The sequence below is a fragment of the Calliopsis andreniformis genome, unplaced genomic scaffold, assembly GCF_051401765.1.
Source record: "Calliopsis andreniformis isolate RMS-2024a unplaced genomic scaffold, iyCalAndr_principal scaffold0155, whole genome shotgun sequence".
Lineage (NCBI taxonomy): Eukaryota > Metazoa > Arthropoda > Insecta > Hymenoptera > Andrenidae > Calliopsis > Calliopsis andreniformis.
The window spans coordinates 63,031-73,535 of NW_027480564.1; positions in this window are offsets into that span (position 1 = coordinate 63,031).

A 10,505-nucleotide genomic window follows, 5' to 3' on the forward strand; every position below is an offset into this window, starting at 1 on the left:
GAATCCTGAGAATTCAGGATATTCTATTGAGTATTGAGAATTGAGGATTGATGGTTGAGTACTGAGGACTGAGGATTGGGGATTGAAGGTTGAGTATTGAGGATTCAGAATTGAGGTTTGAGGGCCGAGGATTGAGGATTGAAGATTGAGTATAGAGGATTGAAGGTTGAGGATTGAGGATTGAGGATTAAGGATTGAGGATGATGTCTGAGGGTTGAGGATTGAGGATTGAGGATTGAGGATTGAGAATTGAAGATTGGATATTGAGGATTGAAGATTGAGGATCGAGGATTGAGGACTGAGGATTGAGGCTTGAAGGTTGAGTATTGAAGATTCAGAATTGAGGTTTGAGGACTGAGGATTGAGGATTGAAGATTGAGTATTAGGGATTGAAGATTGAGGATTGAGGATTGAGGATTGAGGATTGAGGATGATGTCTGAGGTTTGAGGATTGATGTTTGAGGACTGAGGACTGAGGATTGAAGACTGAGGGTGGAGGATGAGGGCAGAGGGTCAGGGATTGAGGTTTGACGACTGAGGATTGAGGATTGAGGATTGAAGATTGAATATTGAGGATTGAAGATTGAGGATTGAGGATTGAGGGATGAGGATGGAGGATTAGGGCTGAGGGTTGAGGATTGAGGTTTGAGGACTGAGGACTGAGGATTGTGGATCGAGAGTTGAGGATTGAGGATTGAGGATTGAGGATTGAGGATTGAGAATTGAGGATTGATGATTGAGGGTTGAAAATTGAATATTGAGGATTGAAGATTGAGGATTGAGGATGCAGGATGAGGGCTGAGGGTTGAGGATTGAGGTTTGAGGACTGAGGACTGAGGATTGAGGATTGAGAATTGAGTATTAGGGATTGAAGATTGAAGATTGAGTATTGAGAATTGAGGATTGAGGATTGAGGATGGAGGATGAGGGCTGAGGGTTGAGGATTGAGGTTTGAGTATTGGGTCCTGAGAATTCAGGATATTCTATGAGTATTGAGAATTGAGGATTGGTGGTTGAGTATTGAGGACTGTGGATTGAGGCTTGAAGGTTGAGTATTGAAGATTCAGGATTGAGGTTTGGGGACTGAGGATTGAGGATTGAAGATTGGATATTGAGGATTGAAGATTGAGGATCGAGGATTGAGGACTGAGGATTGAGGCTTGAAGGTTGAGTATTGAAGATTCAGGATTGAGGTTTGAGGACTGAGGATCGAGGATTGAGGATTGAGAATTGAGGATTGATGATTGAGGATTGAAGATTGAGGATTGGGTATTGAGGATTGAAGAATGAGGATTGAGGATTGAGGATTGAGGATTGAGGGTTGAGGACCTAGGATTGGAGATTGATTATTGAGGATTGAAGATTGGGGATTGAGGATTGAGGATTGAGGATTGAGGATCTAGGATTGGAGATTGATTAATGAGGATTGAAGATTGAGGATTGATGATTGAGGATTTAGAGTTGAGAATTGAGGATGAGGTCTGAGGGTTGAGGATTGAGGTTTGAGAAATGAGGATTGAGGATTGAGGATTGAGGATTGAAGATTGAGTATTGAGAATAGAGGATTGAGGATTGACGATTGAGGATTGAGAATTGAGGATGAGGACTGAGGGTTGAGAATTGAGGTTTGAGAAATGAGGATTGAGGATTGAGGATTGAGGATTGAGGATTGAGGGTTGAGGATCGATGATTGAGTATTGAAGATTGAGTATTGATCACTGAGGATTGAGGATTGAGGATTGAGGATTGAGGATTGAGGATTGAAGATTGAGGATCGAGGATTGAGGACTGAGGATTGAGGCTTGAAGGTTGAGTATTGAAGATTCAGGATTGAGGTTTGAGGACTGAGCATTGAGGATTGAAGATTGAGTATTAGGGATTGAAGATTGAGGATTGAGGATTGAGGATTGAGGATTGAGGATGATGTCTGAGGGTTGAGGAGAGAGGTTTGAGGACTGAGGACTGAGGATTGAAGACTGAGGGTTGAGGATGTGGGCAGAGGGTCAGGGATTGAGGTTTGACGACTGAGGATTGAGGATTGAGGATTGAGAATTGAGGATTGATGATTGAGGATTGAAGATTGAGGATTGGGTATTGAGGATTGAAGAATGAGGATTGAGGATTGAGGATTGAGGATTGAGGATTGAGGATTGAGGATCTAGGATTGGAGATTGATTATTGAGGATTGCAGATTGAGGATTGAGGATTGAGGATTGAGGATCTAGAATTGGAGATTGATTATTGAGGATTGAAGATTGAGGATTGATGATTGAGGATTGAGAATTGAGAAATGAGGATGAGGACTGAAGGTTGAGGATTGAGGTTTGAGAAATGAGGATTGAGGATTGAGGATTGAGGATTGAGGATTGAGGATTGAGGATTGTGTATTAAAGATTGAGTATTGATCACTGAGGATGGAGGATGGAGGATTGAGGGTTGAGGATTGAGGGTTGATGATTGAATATTGAGGATTCAAGATTGAGGATTGATGATTAAGGATTGAGGATGGAGGATGAGGGCTGAGTGTTGAGGATTGAGGTTTGAGGACTGAGGACAGAGGATTGAGGATTGAGGATTGAGGATTGAGGATTGAGGATTGAGGATTGAGGATTGAAGATTGAGGATTGAGGATTGAGGATTGCGTATTAAAGATTGAGTATTGATCACTGAGGATTGAGGATTGAGGATTGAGTGTTGAGGATTGAGGGTTGATGATTGAATATTGAGGATTGAAGATTCAGAATTGATGATTAAGTATTGAGGATGGAGGACGAAGGCTGAGTGTTGAGGATTGAGGTTTGAGGACTGAGGGCAGAGGATTGAGGATTGAGAATTGAGGATTGAGGATTGAAGATTGAGGATTGAGGACTGAGGATTGAGGATTGAGGGTTGAGAATTAAGGATTGAAGATTGTGGATTGAGGATCTAGGATTGGAGATTGATTATTGAGGATTGAAGATTGAGGATTGAGGATTGAGGATTGAGGATTGAGGATTGAGAATTGAGGATGAGGACTGAGGGGTGAGGTTTGAGGTTTGAGGAATGAGGATTGAGGGTTGAGGATTGAGAATTGAGGACTGAGGATTGAGGACTGAGGATTGAGCATTGAGGATTGAGCATTGAGGATTGAAGATTGAAGACTGGGGATTGAGGATTGAAGGTTGAGAGTTAAGGATTGATGGTTGTGTATTGAGGATCTAGGATTGGAGATCGATTATTGAGGATTGAAGATTGAGGATTGAGGATTGAGGATTGAGGATTGAGAATTGAGAATTGAGGATGAGGACTGAGGGTTGAGGATTGAGGTTTGAGGAATGAGGATTGAGGGTTGATGATTGAGGATTGAGGATTGAGGATTGAGGATTGAGGATTGAGGATTGGGGATTGAATATTGAGTACTGACGATTGAAGATTGAGGATTGAGGATTGAGGATTGATGATGGAGGATGAGGGCTGAGGGTTGAAGATTGAGGTTTGAGTATTGAATCCTGAGAATTCAGGATATTCTATTGAGTACTGAGAATTGAGGATCGATGGTTGAGTACTGAGGACTGAAGATTGAGGATTGAAGGTTGAGTATTGAGGATTCAGAATTGCGGTTTGAGGGCTGAGGATTGAGGATTGAAGATCGAGTATTGAGGATTGAAGATTGAGTATTAGGGATTGAAGATTGAGGATTGAGGATTGAGGATTGAGGATTGAGGATTGAGGATGATGTCTGAGGGTTGAGGATTGAGGTTTGAGGACTGAGGACTGAGGATTAAAGACTGAGGGTTGAGGATGAGGGCAGAGGGTCAGGGATTGAGGTTTGACGACTGAGGATTGAGGATTGAGGATTGAGAATTGAGGATTGATGATTGAGGATTGAAGATTGAGGATTGGGTATTGAGGATTGAAGAATGGGGATTGAGGATTGAGGATTGAGGATTGAGGATTGTGAATTGAGGATGAGGACTGAGGGTTGAGGATTGGGGATTGAGGATTGACGATTGAGGATTGAGTATTGAGGATTGAGAATTGAGGATTGAGGTTTGAAATTGAGTATTGAGGATTGAAGATTGAGGATTGAGATTTGATTATTGAATATTCTGGATTGAGTATTGAACCATGAGAATTCAGGATATTCTATTGAGTATTGAGAATTGAGGATTGATGGTTGAGTATTGAGGATTCATGGCTGAGGGTTGTGTGTTGAATATTGAGGGTTGAGGATTGAGGATTGAGGATTGAGGACTGAGGATTGAAGATTGAGTATTGATGATTGAATATCGAGGATTGAGGATTGAGGTTTGAGGATTGAGTACGAGGACTGACGGTAGAGGATTGAGGTTTGAGGATTTATGACTGAGGATTGAGGACTGAGGATTGAGCATTGAGGATTGAGCATTGAGGATTGAAGATTGAAGACTGGGGATTGAGAATTGAAGATTGAGAATTAAGGATTGAAGATTGTGGATTGCGGATCTAGGATTGGAGTTTGATTATTGAGGATTGAAGATTGAGGATTGAGGATTGAGGATTGAGGATTGAGGATTGAGAATTGAGGATGAGGACTGAGGGGTGATGTTTGAGGTTTGAGGAATGAGGATTGAGGGTTGAGGATTGAGGATTGAGGACTGAGGATTGAGGACTGAGGATTGAGCATTGAGGATTGAGCATTGAGGATTGAAGATTGAAGACTGGGGATTGAGGATTGAAGGTTGAGAATTAAGGATTGATGGTTGTGTATTGAGGATCTAGGATTGGAGATCGATTATTGAGGATTGAAGATTGAGGATTGAGGATTGAGGATTGAGGATTGAGAATTGAGGATGAGGACTGAGGGTTGAGGATTGAGGTTTGAGGAATGAGGATTGAGGGTTGATGATTGAGGATTGAGGATTGAGGATTGAGGATTGAGGATTGAGGATTGGGGATTGAATATTGAGTACTGACGATTGAAGATTGAGGATTGAGGATTGAGGATTGATGATGGAGGATGAGGGCTGAGGGTTGAAGATTGAGGTTTGAGTATTGAATCCTGAGAATTCAGGATATTCTATTGAGTACTGAGAATTGAGGATCGATGGTTGAGTACTGAGGACTGAAGATTGAGGATTGAAGGTTGAGTATTGAGGATTCAGAATTGAGGTTTGAGGGCTGAGGATTGAGGATTGAAGATCGAGTATTGAGGATTGAAGGTTGAGGATTGAGGATTGAGGATTAAGGATTGAGGATGATGTCTGTGGGTTGAGGATTGAGGTTTGAGGACTGAGGACTTAGGATTGAGGACTGAGGATTGAGGATGAGGGCTGAGGGTCGGGGATTGAGGTTTGACGACTGAGGACTGAGGATTGAGGATTGAGAATTCAGGATTGTTGATGGAGGATTGAAGATTGAGGATTGGGTATTGAGGATTGAAGAGTGAGGATTGAGGATTGAGGATTGAGGATTGAGGGTAGAGGATCTAGGATTGGAGATTGATTATTGAGGATTGAAGATTGGGGATTGAGGATTGAGGATTGAGGATCTAGGATTTGAGATTGATTATTGAGGATTGAAGATTGGGGATTGAGGATTGAGGATTGAGGATCTAGGATTGGAGATTGAAGATTGGGCATTGAGGATTGACGGTTGAGGATTGAGGACGAGGACTGACGGTTGAGGATTGAGGTTTGAGGATTGAGGATTGAGGATTGAGGACTGAGGCTTGAGGGTTGAGGATTGAGCATTGAGGATTGAAGATTGAGGACTGGCGATTGAGGATTGAAGATTGAGGATTAAGGATTGAGGATTGGGGATTGAGGATGTAGGATTGGAGATTGATTATTGAGGATTGAAGATTGAGGATTGAGGATGGAGGATGAGGGCTGAGGGTTGAGGATTGAGGTTTGAGGATTGAGTCCTGAGAATTCAGGATATTCTATTGAGTATTGAGAATTGAGGATTGATGGTTGAGTATTGAGGACTGAGGATTGAGGCTTGAAGGATGAGTATTGAACATTCAGGATTGAGGTTTGGGGACTGAGGATTGAGGATTGAAGATTGAGTATTAGGGATTGAAGATTGAGGATTGAGGATTGAGATTTGAGGATTGAAAATTGAATATTGAGGATAGAGGCTCCAGGTCGGAGGATTGAGGATTGAGGATTGGGGATTGAAGTTTGAGGATTGAGGATTGAGGGTTGAGGGTTGAGTATTGAGGATTGAGCATTGAGGATTGAGGGTTGAGGATTGAGGACTGAGGATTGAGGATTGAAGATTGGATATTGAGGATTGAAGATTGAGGATCGAGGATTGAGGATTGAGTATTGAGGATGATGTCTGAGGGTTGAGGATTGAGGATTGAGGATTGAAGATAGGATATTGAGGATTGAAGATTGAGGATCGAGGATTGAGGACTGAGGATTGAGGCTTGAAGGTTGAGAATTGAAGATTCAGGATTGAGGGTTGAGCACGGAGGATTGAGGATTGAAGATTGAGTATTAGGGATTGAAGATTGAGGACTGATGTTTGAGGATTGACGATTGAGGATTGAGGATTGGGTATTGAGGATAGTGGATTGAGTATCGAGGATTGAGGATCGAGGATTGAGGATTGAGGATTGAGTATACAGGATTGATGATTGAGGATTGAGGATAGAGGATTGAAGATTGAGGATTGAGTATTGGGGATTGAAGATTGAGGATTGAGGGTTGAAGATTGAAGACTGAGGACTGTTGGTTGAGGATCGGGTGTTGAGTATTTATGTTTGAGGATTGGGATTTGAAGACTGAAGAATGTGGATTGACTAATGAAAACTGAGTATTGGCGATATTGGATTGAGGATTTACAATTAAGGTTTGAGGATTGAGGATTGGGTATTGAAGGGTGAGGATTGAAGGTTCAGGATTGAGGATTGAGGATTGAGGATTGAGAATTGAGGATTGAGGATCGAGGATTGAGGATTGAGGATTGAGGATTGAAAATTGCTGGTTAAGTATTGAGGGATGAGGATTGAGGATTGAGGATTGAGGATTGAGGAGAGAGTATTGAGGATTGATGTTTGAGAACTAAGATTTGAAAATTGAAGATTGACGATTGAGTGTTGATAACTGAGAATTGATGTTTTTCTCTTGAGAATTGAGAATTGAGGATTGGGGAATGAGGATTAAGGGCTGAGGATTGATTGTTGAGGTGTGAGGATTGACCATTGAGGTTTGACGGTTGAGGTTTGAGGATTGAGGACTGAGGGTTAAGGATTGAGGTTTGAGATTTGAGGATTGACAGCTGAATATTGAGGGTTGAGGCTTGAGGACTTAGGATTGAGGATTGAGGATAGAGTATTGAGTATTGAGGATTGAAGATTGAGGATTGAGGATCGAGGATAGAAGGGTTGAGGATTGAGGGTTGAGGATTGAGGATTGAGGATTGAAGATTAAGGATTGGGGATTGATGATTGAAGATTGAGGACTGAGTGTTGAAAACATAGTGATGAGTATTGATGTCTGTGGACTGAGATTAGAAAATTGAAGATTGAGTGTTGAGTATTGAAAACTGAGAATTGAGGTTTTTCACTTGAGAATTCAGAATTGAGGATTGAGGATTGAGGATTGAGGATTGATTACTGAGGGTTGAGTATTGAGGATAGATGATTGAGGATGGAGGATGAGGGCTGAGGGTTGAGGATTGAGGTTTGAGATTTGAGGATTGGCAATTGAATATTGAGGATTGATGCTTCAGGTCGGAGGATTGAGGATTGAGGATTGAGGATTGAGGTTTGAGATTTGAGGATTGACAATTGAATATTGAGGATTGAGGCTCCAGGTCGGAGGATTGAGGATTGAGGATTGGGGATTGAGGTTTGAGGATTGAGGGTTGAGGATTGAGGGTTGAGTATTGAGGAATGAGCATTGAGGATTGAGGGTTGAGGATTGAGGACGGAGGATTGAGGATTGAGGATTGAGGATTGAGGATTGAAGATTGGATATTGAGGATTGAAGATTGAGGATCGAGGATTGAGGATTGAGTATTGAGGATGATGTCTGAGGGTTGAGGATTGAGGTTTGAGGACTGAGGACTGAGGATTGAAGACTGAGGGTTGAGGATGAGGGCAGAGGGTCAGGGATTGAGGTTTGACGACTGAGGATTGAGGATTGAGGATTGAGAATTGAGGATTGATGATTGAGGATTGAAGATTGAGGATTGGGTATTGAGGATAGATGATTGAGGATGGAGGATGAGGGCTGAGGGTTGAGGATTGAGGTTTGAGTATTGAGTCCTGAGAATTCAGGATATTCTATTGAGTATTGAGAATTGAGGATTGATGGTTGAGTATTGAGGACTGAGGATTGAGGCTTGAAGGTTGAGTATTGAAGATTCAGGATTCAGGTTTGGGGACTGAGGATTGAGGATTGAAGATTGAGGATTGGGGATTGAGGATTGGCGATTGAGGATTGAGTATTGAGAATTGAGGATTGATGGTTGAGTATTGAGGATTCATGGCTGAGGGTTGTGTGTTGAATATTGAGGGTTGAGGATTGAGGATTGAGGATTGAGGATTGAGGATTGAAGATTGAGTATTGATGATTGAATATTGAGGATTGAGGATTGAGGTTTGAGGATTGAGTACGAGGACTGACGGTAGAGGATTGAGGTTTGAGGATTTATGACTGAGGATTGAGGACTGAGGATTGAGCATTGAGGATTGAGCATTGAGGATTGAAGATTGAAGACTGGGGATTGAGAATTGAAGATTGAGAATTAAGGATTGAAGATTGTGGATTGAGGATCTAGGATTGGAGATTGATTATTGAGGATTGGAGATTGAGGATTGAGGATTGAGGATTGAGGATTGAGGATTGAGAATTGAGGATGAGGACTGAGGGGTGAGGTTTGAGGTTTGAGGAATGAGGATTGAGGCTTGAGGATTGAGGATTGAGGACTGAGGATTGAGGACTGAGGATTGAGCATTGAGGATTGAGCATTGAGGATTGAAGATTGAAGACTGGGGATTGAGGATTGAAGGTTGAGAATTAAGGATTGATGGTTGTGTATTGAGGATCTAGGATTGGAGATCGATTATTGAGGATTGAAGATTGAGGATTGAGGATCGAGGATTGAGGATTGAGAATTGAGGATGAGGACTGAGGGTTCAGGATTGAGGTTTGAGGAATGAGGATTGAGGGTTGATGATTGAGGATTGAGGATTGAGGATTGAGGATTGAGGATTGAGGATTGGGGATTGAATATTGAGTACTGACGATTGAAGATTGAGGATTGAGGATTGAAGACTGAGGATGGAGGATTGAGGATTGAGGATTGAGGCTTGAAGGTTGAGTATTGAAGATTCAGGATTGAGGTTTGACGACTGAGGATTGAGGATTGAAGATTGAGTATTAGGGATTGAAGATTGAGGATTGAGGATTGAGGATTGAGGATTGAGGATGATGTCAGAGGTTTGAGGATTGAGGTTTGAGGACTGAGGACTGAGGATTAAAGACTGAGGGTTGAGGATGAGGGCAGAGGGTCAGGGATTGAGGTTTGACGACTGAGGATTGAGGATTGAGGATTGAGAATTGAGGATTGATGATTGAGGATTGAAGATTGAGGATTGGGTATTGAGGATTGAAGAATGAGGATTGAGGATTGAGGATTGAGGATTGAGGGTTGAGGACCTAGGATTGGAGATTGATTATTGAGGATTGAAGATTGGGGATTGAGGATTGAGGATTGAGTATCTAGGATTGGAGATTGATTAATGCGGATTGAAGATTGAGGATTGATGATTGAGGATTTAGAGTTGAGAATTGAGGATGAGGTCTGAGGGTTGAGGATTGAGGTTTGAGAAATGAGGATTGAGGATTGAGGATTGAGGATTGAAGATTGAGTATTGAGAATAGAGGATTGAGGATTGACGATTGAGGATTGAGAATTGAGGATGAGGACTGAGGGTTGAGAATTGAGGTTTGAGAAATGAAGATTGAGGATTGAGGATTGAGGATTGAGGATTGAGTGTTGAGGATCGATGATTGAGTATTGAAGATTGAGTATTGATCACTGAGGATTGAGGATTGAGGATTGAGGATTGAGGATTGAGGATTGAAGATTGAGGATCGAGGACTGAGGACTGAGGATTGAGGCTTGAAGGTTGAGTATTGAAGATTCAGGATTGAGGTTTGAGGACTGAGCATTGAGGATTGAAGATTGAGTATTAGGGATTGAAGATTGAGGATTGAGGATTGAGGATTGAGGATTGAGGATGATGTCTGAGGGTTGAGGAGAGAGGTTTGAGGACTGAGGACTGAGGATTGAAGACTGAGGGTTGAGGATGTGGGCAGAGGGTCAGGGATTGAGGTTTGACGACTGAGGATTGAGGATTGAGGATTGAGAATTGAGGATTGATGGTTGAGGATGCAAGATTGAGGATTGGGTATTGAGGATTGAAGAATGAGGATTGAGGATTGAGGATTGAGGATTGAGGATTGAGGATCTAGGATTGGAGATTGATTATTGAGGATTGCAGATTGAGGATTGAGGATTGAGGA